Genomic DNA, 15618 nt, shown 5'->3' with positions numbered 1-15618 from the left:
GGCATCTGCCCCCTCTTAAAATATTATCACTGCCCGAATTAATTCTTGGAAATGAAATGCCTGCATATAATAAACCTATTATTGTTTTTACACACCTCAGTAAATTGGTTTTATATCTGCTCCTGTACTTTCTTTTATCTGTGGGTCTATAATATGTCCCCAGCAGTGCCTCTGCCATGATTTTGATCCTGAGCTCTAACTACCAAGCCTCATAAGAAGATCTTTCCAAGATATCGCCCCTCCTTACTGTAGTAACTGACACCATAACTCATCATGCAACACCAGCTCCTATTTTACCCCTTTCCTGTCCTGCCTATAGTTCTTGTACCACAGCATATGGAGTTGTCAGCCCTGACCTCCCACAAACGCATTTCTGCAATGGCAACAATGTCACATTTCCATGTCATCTTGTTCCATTATCACATCTGTCTGTCCGATAACATTCCCAGCATTAAGGTAAAGCACATCCATCTTGGAATATAACACCCGGAATACTCTGTACCTCGGAGTTCTTCAGTCATTCACTGTTCCTTATTAAGCTGCCCCATTCATGAACCAAAACTGTAAATCTGGGACTGAATTCGTATTTGTTGAAATGCAAATTCGTTTTAAATAAATGTATTCATGTAATGCAATTTTCCAGAACTGAGCAGTCTGCTCCACATACAATGAGATTCTGCTGATTAAATCCCTGCTCAGTGTGCAGAGGGGACAGCTGTCAGTAATAGGGAAAATAAGGACGGCAGATGCTGGAGATCAGAGTCGAAACGTGTGGCACTGAAAACGAAAAACCAGTCAGGCAACATCTGAGGTGCAAGAGAGTCAAAGATTTCGGCTTCATCCCTTCATCAGGAGTGCATTCATGCCTTCCCATATTTTCCATTCTATGGTTCACAGGATATTGGGAACCATACATGCTCAGTGAAGCAGCACGGTATATAGCCCTGAAATAGAAAACAGTCAATTAGTTGGTTGGAGTGGGAGTAGACAATTTCAGGTGAAGTACAGACTAATTGAATTACAAACATAAGAATAGATAAATCTCCTGGGCCAGAGGAGAAACAGACCAGGTTGCTACAGGAAGAGAGGGAAGAGATTTCTGTGCCTTTGGCGATGATCTTTGCGTATTTACTCTCCATTGGAGTAGTGCCAGATGATTGAGGGTGGCAAATATTCGTCCCTTGTTCAGGAAAGGGAATTGGGATAATCCTGAGAATTACAGTTCAGACAGTCTTACATCAGTACTGGGCAAAGTAATGGAGAGGATTCTGAGAGACAGGCATTATGATTACTTGGAAAATCATAGCTTGATTAGAAATAGTCAGCATGACTTTGTGAGGGCCAAGTCATGCCTCCCAAACCTTATGGAACTCATTGAGGATAGGATCAAACACATTGAAGAAGGTAGAGCAGTGGATGCGGACTGCATGGATTTTAAAAAGGTGTTTGAGCACGCTCTCCATGGTACATTCATTCAGAAAGTAAGGAGGCTGGGGCTACAGAGAAACCTGTCTGCCTTCATACAGAATTGACTGGCCCATAGAGACATTATGTGGTAGTAAAAGGGAAGTATTCAGTCTGCAGCTCGGTGAAAAGTGGTGTTCATTAGGATGCGATTCTGGGATTTCTGCTGTTTGTGGTTGTTATAAATGATTTGGATGAGGAAGTGGAAGGGTGGGCTATTACATTTGTAGATGGAACAAAGGTCGGTAGAATTGTGGGTAGTGTAGAGGGTTGTTGCAGTTTGCACTCGGACAGGGATTGGAATAACTGGGCTGATAAGTGGCAGGTGGATTTCAACCTGGAAAAGTGTGAAGCGATTCGTTCTGGACAATCAAATATGAATGCAGATTACAGGATAAAAGATAGGTAGTGCTCGTCAGGTCCGAAACAATTCACCCTCCTCTCTAAGCATCTTTCCCTGCCACCACAGGAATGCAAGACCTGTGTCCACTCCTCTTCCCCCGGGGCTAAAGATCCTTCCACATCAATCAAGGTTTCACCTGCAGTTCCACGCATGTCAGCTACTGTATCCGTTGCTCCCAATGTGGTATTCTATACGTTGGGGAGATAGGACCTCTACTCGCAGAGCACTTCAGAGATCATCTCTGGGACACCCGCAACAACCAATCGCATAGCCCTTTGGCCGAACGCTTCAACCCCCCCCCCCCCCCCCCCCCCCCCCCCCACTCTGCTGATGACATGAAGTTCCAGGGCTTCATCCATCGCAACAACCTTACCACCTCATCTTCGACCTCGGGACACTCCAACCCCAAGGCATCGATGCGGATTTCACCAGTTTCCACACTTTCCCTCCTCCAACCTTATCACAGTCCCAAACTTCCAGCTTAGCACCGCCCTCATAATCCATCCCATCTTTTTATTCAAAGTGGGGAACGGGTTTTATTTTATATTCTCTACAGAGTGGAAGCAGGCCCTTTGGCCAAACAAGTCCTTACAAAACCTCCGAAGAGTAACCCATTTCTCTCTGACTAATGCATCTATAACTATGGGCAATTTAACATGGCCAATTCACCTGGCCTGGACATCTTTGGACTGTGGGAGAATACCGGAACACCCGGTGGAAACCCATGCAGATACGTGGGAGAATGTGCAAACTCCACAAAGAGAGTCGCCTGAGGCTGGAATCGAAACTAGTCCCTGGCACTGTGAGCCACCATGCCCACCTATCCATCTTCCTTCCCATCTATCTGCTCCACCCTCCCCTCCGATGTATCACCATTACACACACCTCCATCCAACAATCACACTCTCAGTTACCTTTCCCCAGCCCCAGCCCCTCCCATTTATCACTCCACCCTCATGGATCCCATTCTTATTGCTGACTAAGGGCTTTTGCAATAAATGTCGATTTTTCTGCACTTTGGAAGCAGTGACAGCAACATGCTGCAGTTTGAAACTCAGATTGAATGTATAAGGACAGAGTCACATATGATGGTTTTAGTGTTGAGCAATGATAATTATATTGCGCTTGGGAGTTGGCTTGGGTGGACTGGCCAGGAAAAAAAAAACAAAACTATCAAGGGCAGGACAGATAAAAAAAGGGAAAGACACAAGGAGATACTAAATGATCTCTCGATTAAAGTATACTAGTGAGAAGAAGAGGAATTGCGCATTGGAGAAAAATCATCCATGATTTGACACGGAAATCATTAATAGCTTGAGGGAAAAGTCTCAGGCAAATCTCATTACACAAGTTAGTCACACTCTGGAGGACTGGGCAAGGCAGTGACATAGTGGTGTCATCGCTGAACTTTTCAGCGAGAGACCCAGCTAATGTTCTGATGACCTGGATTTGAATTCTGCCATGGTAGATGGTGCAGCTTGAATTCAAATGTGGAATTAAGAGACTGATAGTGATCATGAATCGATTGTAAGGGAAAATTCATCTGGTTCACTAATGTCCTTTGAGGAAGGACACTTCCATCCTTACCAGAGATTCATCACTCTCTGGCTGAAGACATTTCTCATTATCTCCGATATAAAAGGTCTTCCCTGAACTATGATACTATGCCTTTGGGTCCTTTCTCTCCTAAGAATAGAAGCATCTTTCTGACATCTACTCTGGCTAGCCATTTATTACTTTGCATGATTCAATTAGAGCCCCTCATCCTTCTCAACTTCAGCAAGATTAATTCCAGAGATTTCATATGTTAGGCCACTCCTGAGGCCATTCCTGTGAACTGCCTCTGAACACGCCCCGGGGCAGTATATCCTTCCTGAGATATGGGGCCCAAAACATCACACAACAATCCAAATGTTGTCTGATTAGAGCCTTATAGAATCTCAGAATTACATCCCTGCTTTTATATTCCAGTCCTCTCAAAATAAATATCATCATCGTATTTGCCTTCGTGACCAGCCTTGCCACCTGAAATAATGAAATTGTGATGGACAATAACAAATTACCATGGAGTTACAAAAATGAACAATGATTAAAGCATGCTGGGAAATGGATCCCGGCCTTGAGTAAACTCTCTGTGCAAATCCACATGCTGCAGAATCCAGACAGGCTGCAGGTACCCACAGACGGTTTGTAAACAAACTTGACAGCTACAGACCTTGCAGTACAAACCTGGAGTTGAATTTGAATGGGACAACGGGATGCCTCCCTTGGGCCATCAATGTGTCGCCCCCTGGTTGGGTCTGATTGATCAGAGTTATCCAACATAGTCATTCTGTTGACAGATCTTCCATATCCTCCCAAAATGAGGTGAAGAATCTGAAGAATGAGAATCACCGCAAAACCACACTTAGCGCAGTAAACCGAGAATAACCAGCAAAGCAGAAGATATCTCCAAGTGCATCGTAAGAAGAAGAAATCAGCAGGTGGTGCCAGGCAACGTTCTGTTGGGGTGGTATAAGATCATACAAAGTTACGTTAAAGCAAAAGGTAGTTTGTAGTGTGTTTAGTTACATTATAGTACAATTTATTGTTCTAATATTAATTGTGTTCAATAAACAGATGCTGTTGTATATGAGTCGACTCACAGTTCTTTTGGTGAATATAAGATTTTAAAACACACTGATATAAAAGATATAAAAGTCATTATATAAAAGTTTCCTGACAATTGGTTCGCCTGCAAGTTTACCTTGAGACAATCTTAGTCGAGAACTTCAAGTCTCCTTGCACTTCAGACCGAAGAATTTTCCCGATTTTAGAAAAAGTCCATGCCTGTATTCCTCTTACAAAAGTGAATGACCTCACACTTACCCTCATCGTACTGCCACTTCTTTGCCCACTCTCCTAAGGTGTCTCATCCCTTCTGCAGCCTCTCCACTTCTGCAATGCTACCTGTCTCTCCATCTATCTTTGTATCATCTGAAAAGTTAACCAGAATGCCCTTAGAACATTCATCTAGATCATTAATTTACAAAGTAATAAGTCGTCGTCCCAACACTGAGCCTTGTGGAATATCACATGTCACTAGCTACCATACTGACATGATCATTTTATCCTCACTCGCTGTTTTCTGCCTTTTTAACCCTTGTTGTTTCTTATTTCCACCCACACATATTCTACACCATTTGTCCATATCTCAGTGATGGGAACTGAGTGATGGGACTGCAAAACACTTTAGCATTATCGCTAATTTATAGCTTGGACATGGACTAAAAATATGACATTGTGGATTCCACTGAACTATGGCGACAACCTATGCCTTTGACGAAATATTCTGTTTGCATTATGGAAGAATATAAATATGTGTCAGGACACAGACAATTTCAAATGTTTGCATTCTTCCATAATACAGACTGAATATTTGGTCAAAGACATAGGCTGTCACCACATTCCAATGGACTTGACAATGTAATATTTTAACTTTTTAAATTTGTATATGAAGAATACAGAAGTTAATGAAGAGGTATAAATTGGTCAAATGAACAACCAATACTGGTGTATGGAGCATAGATTGGAAATGTGTCTGTGTTGAATTATGTTAGAAGTTAAATGGAAACGCACGAATTATTAAAATGGAGAGATTGGATTGAGGCACAGAGGAGTCAGGCACCTGGATCACACAAAACATGTGTACATCAAGGTTTTAGAGAGGCCAGACAAATGTTGAAACTCTTTTGAAACAGAATTCATTCAGAAGTAGTGAGACCACATCGAAAGAGCTATGGCCACAATGACATGCAAAGCAGTCCAGAGAAGATTCACTCAACTGACTCTTGTGAAGAATTGTATTTCAGGAGTGAATAGTGACCGGACTGGCTCTGGATCTCGTGGAGTCTAGCTGGACAATATGTGATCTTGTTTAACCTCAGAATATTCCAAATAGTCTTTTAAGTTGAGTTCTGAAATAATACATCAGTTTATATGAGAGATTACAATAAGTGGGTGGAAAGTAAATCTGAAGAATATCTCATTTCATAAGATGTGGGTTGTTTCAGCCCTCTGAAAGTGTTGCGTGTTTGTGAAACTATCCTCCCAGAGAGCGATGAAGGCTAGGACATTTAATATTCCTAAGGCAGAGGCAGGCAGATTCTTGACTAAGTATGACTAACTAACGTACGGACAAGGAAGGAAGATTTATGCCTGGTCCCAGTTTCCACTTTTTTGTTGTCTTCAGCTACCGAAAACTTAGGAGACCACTCTCATGAACATGAAGACTTTTCCTTTCAGATTGATGGGCACAACTTTCCAAATATGTTTCTTAAACAAGGGAAAAACTCCTTTGAAACTGCTTTAGAAATTAGATAATGTCGAATAGATGTCTCAATAGTGCAAATTCCTTTCAGTTGTTGTTGTCAAGTGAGTTTCGTTAGAAACTTTGTTGCCTATATTTAATTTACACTCATAATGTGTAAGTGAACTCTAGTGGTTCACTTGGTGCAGGACCACTAACATTTTTGTTTCAGAGAGAGTTACAGGATTCTGAACAAGTGACAGTGAAGGGAAAATGGTTTCGATTTAAGTCAGGACCTTGGAGATTATATTCTTCACCAATTGATGCTCACAAGCTATGGAAATGGTGAGATATGTCTTGTTTTCAAGAATTACAGTGATAGAGTCTATCGTGGCACACAAACAGGCCATTCAGCGAAACATAGAACATAGAACATAGAACAATACAGCACAGAACAGGCCCTTCGGCCCACGATGTTGTGCCGAACTTCTATCCTAGATTAAGCACCCATCCATGTACCTATCCAAATGCCGCTTAAAGGTCGCCAATGAATCTGACTCTACCACTCCCTCGGGCAGCGCATTCCATGCCCCCACCACTCTCTGGGTAAAGAAACCAACCCTGACATCTCCCCTATACCTTCCACCCTTCACCTTAAATTTATGTCCCCTTGTAACACTCTGTTGTACCCGGGGAAAAAGTTTCTGACTGTCTACTCTATCTATTCCGCTGATCATCTTATAAACCTCTATCAAGTCACCCCTCATCCTTCGCCGTTCCAACGAGAAAAGGCCGAGAACTCTCAACCTATCCTCGTACGACCTACTCTCCATTCCAGGCAACATCCTGGTAAATCTTCTCTGCACCCTCTCCAAAGCTTCCACATCTTTCCTAAAGTGAGGCGACCAGAACTGCACAGAGTACTCCAAATGTGGCCTAACCAAAGTCCTGTACAGCTGCAACATCACCTCACGACTCTTGAATTCAATACCTCTGCTAATGAACGATAATACTCCATAGGCCTTCTTACAAACTCTATCCACCTGAATGGCAACCTTCAAAGATCTATGTACATAGACCCCAAGATCCCTCTGTTCCTCCACCTGACCAAGAACCCTACCATTAACCCTGTATTCCGCATTCTTATTTGTTCTTCCAAAATGGACAAGCTCACACTTGGCAGGGTTGAACTCCATCTGCCACTCCTCAGCCCAGCTCTGCATCCTATCTAAGTCCCTCTGCAGCCGACAACAGCCCTCCTCACTGTCCACAACTCCACCTATCTTTGTATCATCTGCAAATTTACTGACCCACCCTTCGACTCCCTCCTTTAAGTCATTAATAAAAATTACAAACAGCAGAGGACCCAGAACTGATCCCTGCGGAACTCCACTTGTAACTGGACTCCATGCTGAATATTTACCATCTACCACCACTCTCTGACTTCTACCGGTTAGCCAGTTTTCTATCCAATTGGCCAAATTTCCCTCTATCCCATGCCTCCTGACTTTCCGCATAAGCCTACCATGGGGAACCTTATCAAATGCCTTACTAAAATCCATGTACACTACATCCACTGCTCTACCCTCATCCACATGCTTGGTCACCTCCTCGAAGAATTCAATAAGACTTGTAAGGCAAGACCTACCCTTCACAAATCCGTGCTGGCTGTCCCTAATCAAGCAGTGTCTTTCCAGATACTCGTAAATCCTATCCCTCAGTACCCTTTCCATTACTTTGCCTGCCACAGAAGTAAGACTAACTGGCCTGTAATTCCCGGGGTTATCCCTATTCCCTTTTTTGAACAGGGACACAACATTCGCTACTCTCCAGTCCCCTGGTACCACCCCAGTTGCCAGTGAAGACGAGAAGATCATTGCCAACGGTACTGCAATTTCCTCTCTTGCTTCCCACATAATCCTAGGATATATCCCGTCAGGCCCGGGGGACTTGTCTATCCTCAAGTTGTTCAAAATGTCCAACACATCTTCCTTCCTAACAGGTATCTCTTCTAGCTTATCAGTCGGTTTCACACTCTCCTCTTCAACAATACGGTTCCTCTCATTCGTAAATACTGAAGAGAAGTACTTGTTCAAGACCTCTCCTATCTCTTCCGACTCAATACACAGTCTCCCACCACTGTCCTTGATCGGACCTACCCTCGTTCTCGTCATTCTCAGGTTTCTCACATATGCATAGAATGCCTTGGGGTTATCCTTGATCCTATCCGCCAGGGATTTTTCATGCCCTCTCTTAGCTCTCATGTCTACATCAATCAGAAAACACCAAACTACATTAATGAAAGTTTCCTCCAGGCGCATGGCCAACTCTACGCTGGCATTTTGTGCTCATTCAGCTGCTGATTAAATGGTGCATTAACTTGTGTTATTCGTGACCTGGGCTGTCCGTTGGCCGTTTATTTCAATGTATTCACGAAATGGTTTCTGCAAATGCATCACGCGATTTCAAAGTCCGCAACAAGCTCATCAGATTAATAAACATGGTTACATTGTTTAATTATTTATTAGGAAATTGAATTTTTCAAAAATTCATTTTGGATTTTAATGGAGCTAGTCCAAAATTAATTGCCGTTGAGAAGTTCCAGCCCAGTTGTTGTTGGTCATTCCAAGTGGCTGTTGGGAGGGAGTACCAGCTGTGCATCTCATGTGCCAGTTTAGCTGGGAGTAAGTATTACTGGTGGTGGATGTAGTGTTAAACAAGCCGCTGTACTGTGATGAACAGCTAGCAGAAAAAAGCAGTAAAACTGACTCTTTGTCAAAGCGAATATATGGCAAGGAATTTAGTATTCTGCAGAGAAATAACAACTTTGCAACTAGAAGTCTATATAACAATGAAGGACAGTTTGTTTGTATGTTATTGGTGTCCTTAAACTAATGTTGTCAAACAGCTGGAATAATGTCAGTGGGCTTATTGAACAAAACTTACACTGAGCATGTGAATTACCTTGGATATTTTCAGTGATGGACGGGCTGTCCTCGGTTTAGTAAGTGCTGATGCTCCATGGGATGTTGCCGATTTGTAATCTCCCCACTTACTGAGCACAGTTCAATGGAACAAACCAACAATTATCCTTGGGTGGTGCTTCACAATATATCATGGAATTGTATAATAAAGAAGATGCCTATCAAATCTGGCACCATCAAGTGCTGATACAAGTGTTTTGCCAAGTTTGTACGGTTTCCTTCATCAACCACCCTCACAGGCAATGCATTCCAGAAGCATATCACCCACTGGATTCAAAACAGATTTCACAAATCCTCACTCAATCTCTTGTCTTTCACTTTAAACGTGTATCCCCTTGTATTTAACCGTTTGACTAAGGGGAACAGCTGCGGTCTGTTCACTGTATCTATACCTCTCATGCTGTTATACGCCTTTGTCAGGTTCTCACCATAACCTTCTCTGCTCCAAAGTAAAGCAAAAGCAAATCTAGCCTATTTTCATGGTTTGAGTACTCCCTTCTGTTGTTATTCTTTCAATGTGCAGCATCTCATCTACAGCAGTGTTAAGTCTTTTGGTCATTGATCTGGCCATTGGAACAATCCGATTGTACCCTCCTGGAACCTAACACTTTCGTCCTTACTCTGAACCACCGGTATAATCATTGTGTCATCCACAACATTGTTTATCATTGTCTAACCCCCACCCCCATCTCCCACATTCTTATCATCAACGTGTATGAATATCAGAAACACAGCTCGATATTCTACCTGTTCTAAAGTTGTTGTTGCAGAGGAAGTATTGATAATTCCAGTCTATAATTATCCCTCTTTTGGTGAATTTGTAGCATGATGCAGGAAATGGAGCCACAAAGAGAATTTTGGACATGGAACCGAGTTCTGCTTTTATACTCCGGCCCTCTGCATGTATCATTCATAAGGCTTGTATGTCATTAACCTTGTAGTCGCTTTTGGCACTGTGCACTGCAACATTTCCATTGTATATGGGCCTGCAGCTCATTTTTAATAACATTCGCTGCAATCCCATCAGAGTACAGGGAACTTTTTTTAATCTTCAGGATGGAGGCAGGCTCATTCATAAAGTTTGTTTGAAAGACCTAAGGTGATGAGGATAAAGATTCAATTAAATTCTGCATTATAAGCATGCAGAGAAGATCAAAACGCATTCTCATTTCTACATTGAATTGGAAACAAGTTCATAGAAAAAACAAAACACCTACCGTTCTGGATAGTGTTTAGTGACATAACGTGACATGATGTTGAGATAATGAATTGGAGAGAAAGAAAAATGTCTGCACTTGATGGAGGTACAGAAATATAGCGTGGATATACAATATGAACAACAATCCTGTTAATATAAGAAGTATGAGAAATATTTTCCTCATATTCAAAGGAAACCAGATCCCAATTTTCCTTAACAGTGATGTTTGATTGGCCATCAATCTCAGTTTTCAAACTGCATGGTTTTCCCTGCCACATATGGACCTTCTGACACACCACCTCTTCTCCTTCCTATTCTTTCCTTACCCACCCACTTCCCTTGCATTGTCCCTTCTGCTGTGACATACCCTTCCACTGACCATCTCCCTTCATACTTCTCGCACTGTATATCGCACCATTTCCCGAACGCTCCCACCTTCCCTGACTCTCCCTTTTGCTTTTTGCTCTCACACGAAATGCTGGAAATTGCTGACTTCTGTGCTCCTACATGTCATCAGTGAATGGTGCGTTTTAAATGATCACTGTGCAACAGCAACAGAAAACAGAATGTTTGCCACAGTCTGATGCGCCGTGAACAGGATGGCTTTGTTAACTGCTGCTAGAGTGGAGTTTCTTCCGGTCCCTTTATCACAACACTTAACCAAACAGCCTCATCACCAACAGGACAAGCATCTTGGGACTGAATTGGAACTCCATGCATCAATTACCTTTTCTATATTGTGAGGATATTGTTCAAACAAACAGTATTCTTGCCTTTTGCTCCTTGTTCTTTCAACTGATCTTCCAATATAATTTGAGGTGAGATCAGAGAGACTTCCCTTTCAATCGAAGCAAGACTTGACCGAGCGTGGAATCAAGGATCCTGAGCAAAACTGTGATTAATGGGAATTAGAGAACATTCTGCACTGGTAATGGTAACAATGGGAAAACAATCTCTACATGTTATCTTCTAAGGTGCATGCCATCCTGACTAGGAACTAATTTGCTGTTCCTAAACTACCAGTTGTTAAAACATCTTGGAATGTGCAGCTCTGTGCGTATGTGCGTCACTTGGACAGAGGAGATTCAAGTAGGCTGCTCTATGTCGCCTTTTCCAGAGTGATTGTGTTTGACACGTAAAATCTGCCCATGCTAGTTCCTTCCGAAATCCGTGGATGACTATGCCCTGAACCAATCTATCTTATGTTTCCACAGTTTCATCTAAAGTTTCAGAACTTTTTTTCAGAAACCTTGCTGAATGACTATGACCCTAGTGATATTGAGGCAATGATTGGGGTCCTTAATTCAACTGGTTTCCTTTTGAGGATTGATCATGTGATTCGTGGTCACTGAATTGAATATTTTCATGGTGATTTATGACACGGAAAATGTTATGAATATTTAGGACTCTCTTAAATAAAAAAGTTTTTATTTTTTCATTCAATGACTATAACCAAATACAAGAGTTAACTGAAATGGCAGATTCACTGTTCCCTTTCATATCAGAAAAGTATCCACACTGCAAAAGCAAAAGGAAGCTGGAAGTGCTGGAAAACTTCAACACGTCCAGCAGCATCTGAGCAGAAAGAGAATTAACGTTCTGAGACTGATATGACTTTTTCAGAGCAGAATCATGTTCGTCTCAATATGTTAACTCTCTTTTACTCTCAAGATACTGACTCATCAGCTGTGTTTCACCAACATTTTCCATTCGTATTTGAGATTTCCAAGTTCCCACGTATACGCTAACACAGTGACATATTTGGGTGGATGGCACAGTGGCTAGCACTGCTGTCTCGAAGCACCTGGGAACCTGCGCTCAATTCCACCCTTGGGCCACCGCCTGTAATGAGCTTTCATATTCTTCCCGTGTCTGCAAGTGTTTTGTCCAGGTGTTTCTGATTCCTCCTAATTGACCATGAAAAATTGTTCATGTGCAACTATTTGCTTTAACTATGGGAGATAGAGGAATTGTGTAGGAGGGGGATCTGCATGCAATGCTCTTCAGAGGATAAGTGTCAGCTCGATGGGCCGAATGTCTTATTTTAACACTTTAGAATTATATATTATTATTATAACAAAGGCAGGTGGTTACTGGGGCAAAAATCTCTATATAAGCACATAATGAGCTATATTTCTACTGATGTTCTTCCCTTGGCCCTGCACATTGTGTTATCCATGTCGTGGTTTTTAATTCTGAATATCCTATGCATCGAAGAGCCAGGAGAGGACATGAGATGTCGTTGGTAGATTGGGTCAAGGAAAACCCGAAGGCTTTCGATAACTATATCAGGAATAAAAAAAAATGACTAGAGTAAGATTAGAGCCTATCAAGTGTAATAGTGGAAATTTGTGCTTGGAGTCAGAGGAGATAGGGAAAGTGCTACGTGAATTTTTTCATCAGTATTCACACTAGAAAATAGTTGCTGTCGACGTTAATCCTGAGATACAGGTCAGTAGATTAGATAGGATAAATGTTCAAAAAGAAGAGTTTTAGCAATTCTGGAAAGTGTAAAAATAGATACCTCCCCGGATGGGAATTATCCTAGGAATCTCTGGGAAGCCAGGGAGGAGATTGCAGAGCCTTTGGCTTTGATATTTATGTTGTCATTGTCTACAGGAATGGTACAGGAGGCTAGAGGATAGCAAATGTTGTTCCCTTATTCAAGAAGGGGAGTAGAGTCTAATTATAGACAAGTGAGCATTACTTTGGTTGTGGGTAAAGTGTTGAAATTGTTAAAAAGATAGTGTTTACACTCATCTAGAAAGGAATAATTTGATTAGTTATAGTCAACACGGTTTGGTGAAGCGTTGGTCGTACCTCGCAAACCTTACTGATTTTTTTGAGCAGGTGACCAAATAGGTGGATGCGGGTAAAATGGTTGACGTAGTGTATATGACATTCAGGAAAACGTTTGGTAAGCTTCCCCACGATAGGCATATTGCAAAAAAAAAGGCAGCATGGGCTTGAAGGTAATTTAGCGGTTTGGATCAGGAATTGTCTAGCTGAAATAAGACAGAGTGTGGAAGCTGATGGGAAATGATCATCCTGGAGTTCAGTTACTAGTGGTGTACTGCAAGGATCTGTTTTGGGCCCACTGTTGTTTGTCATATATATAAACAATCTGGATGATGGTGTAGAAGGATGGGTTTGTATATTTGCAGATGTATCTAAGGTCGCTAGAGTTGTGGATAGTGCCAAACGAGGTTGTGGGTTACAGTATGACAGAGATAATTTGGAGGCTGGGTTGTGAGGTTGCAAATGGAATATAATGTGGAACAATGTCAGGTGATTCATTTTGGATGGAGCAACAGGAATGCAGAGTATTGGTCTCTTGGAAAGACTCTTGGTACTGTAGATGAGTGGAGATTGCTCAGTGCCCATGTACATAGATCCCTGAAAGTTGCTACCCAGTTTGGTAGGGTTGTTCAGAAGGCATATGTTGCGTTTGCTTTTATTAGTAGTGGGATTGAGTTTCAGAAACATTGTGTCATGTTGCAGCTGTACAAAACCCTGGTGCAGCCGCACTTGGACTATTGAATACAGTTCTGGTCACCTCATTCATGGAAGGAGGTGGAATCTTTGGAAAGGGTTCAGAGGAGCTTTTCTAGGTTGTTACCTGGTATGGAGGTAAGGTCTTACGAGGAAAGTCTGATGGACTTGAGGCTGTTTTCATTTGAGAGATTTTGAGAGGTGACTTAATTCAGACATATAATATAATCAGAGATTAAAGAGGCTGAATAGCGAGACTCTTTTTTCTTGGATGGTAATGGCGAGCACGAGGATACCACTGCTCCCTCACCACCAGACGCCTGGAGGAAGAAAGCCTCATCTTCCGCCTCAGAACACTTCAACCCCAGGGCATCAATGTGGAATTCAACAGTTTCTTCATTTCCCCTTACCCCACTCCACCCTAATTCTAAACTTCCAGCTCAGCACTGTCCCCAGGACTTGTCCGGACTTGTCCTACCTGCTGATCTCCTTTTCCATCTATCCACTCCACCCTCTCCTCCCTGACCTATCACCTTCATCCCCTCCCCCACTCACCTATTGTACTCTATGCTACTTTCTCCCCACCCCACCCTCCTCTAGCATATCTTTCCACGCTTCAGGCTCAATGCCTTTATTCCTGATGAAGGGCTTTTTCCCAAAACGTCGATTTCGAAGCTCCTTGGATGCTGCCTGAACTGTTGTGCTCTTCCAGCACCACTAATCCAGAATCTGGTTTCCAGCAACTGCAGTCATTGTTTTTTACCTCAAAGACCTGATTGGCAACTCCTGTTTCCTGTTTAACACCGCGGATGTGCTGATGACACTCCTTCCCTCCTCGTGTAATAGGCAGGAGGGACTGAATGGGCTATCCCTGATCGCATTTAATAGTTTCAATGGGTGAATATATTCTGTTGAAACCAGCTTGAGAGGCTGAATGAGCTCTTGTTATTTAACTGTGGAACACTAGAAAGAGACATTTCTAGTAAGACTGTTACAGGAGTGTTACCATCACTTTAACAACACAGTTTGGATGCTATCAAGGTCTTGCTGCACATGGACAGGGACTGCTACAGGGGAGATTACAAATTATTCTTAATATTGTGTGATCTTCAGAGAATGTCTCCACTTCTAACCGTAAGGTGTGGGAAAAACATTGAAACAGCTGAAGAAAACTCCCTTGAGGATGCAGGCAGAGATGTCCTGTGACTGAAATAATTGATCCACACAAACCACAAACATCTTCCCTTGTCCTCTGAGTGCCTTGAACCAGTTGGGGAATTTACAATTCATTACATTCATTCAATTCTGTTCAGGGTTCCTTAATACCATCCACAGTTTAGTCCTGCCTTGATATCAGGGTCAGTCGCTCTTACCGCGTGTTCATATCTTTTATTCGTGTGAATAGGTCACGGTGTGACTGTGAGGAGTGTTTCCTTCTCACAGAGGGTAGTGACTATCGGGACTTCTGTAGTCCAGACAGGTTGGGGAGGATGATCACTAAAATATTTGGAAGGCAGCACAATGGAATATGAGGCATCAGAATGTTGAGGACTGCAGGGATTGAGCATTAGAGAGGAGTTGTGGCTTTTGTAGATCAGCCATGTTCATGATGAAGGGAAAGACAGGCCAGAAGGGCTGAATGACGTATTCGCGTATCTGATGTTCTCTTATTCTGTTATTGGGACGTTATTTTCCTGAAAATTCTATTATTGGATGTTGCAGTCAGGGAAGACCAGAGGATTTGGTGGGCCATCTCTTGGTGAGATATGGGCGCTGTATTTACAGTGAA

This window comes from Chiloscyllium punctatum, chromosome 4, assembly GCF_047496795.1.
Source record: "Chiloscyllium punctatum isolate Juve2018m chromosome 4, sChiPun1.3, whole genome shotgun sequence".
Lineage (NCBI taxonomy): Eukaryota > Metazoa > Chordata > Chondrichthyes > Orectolobiformes > Hemiscylliidae > Chiloscyllium > Chiloscyllium punctatum.
This window is presented reverse-complemented; position numbering follows the sequence as displayed.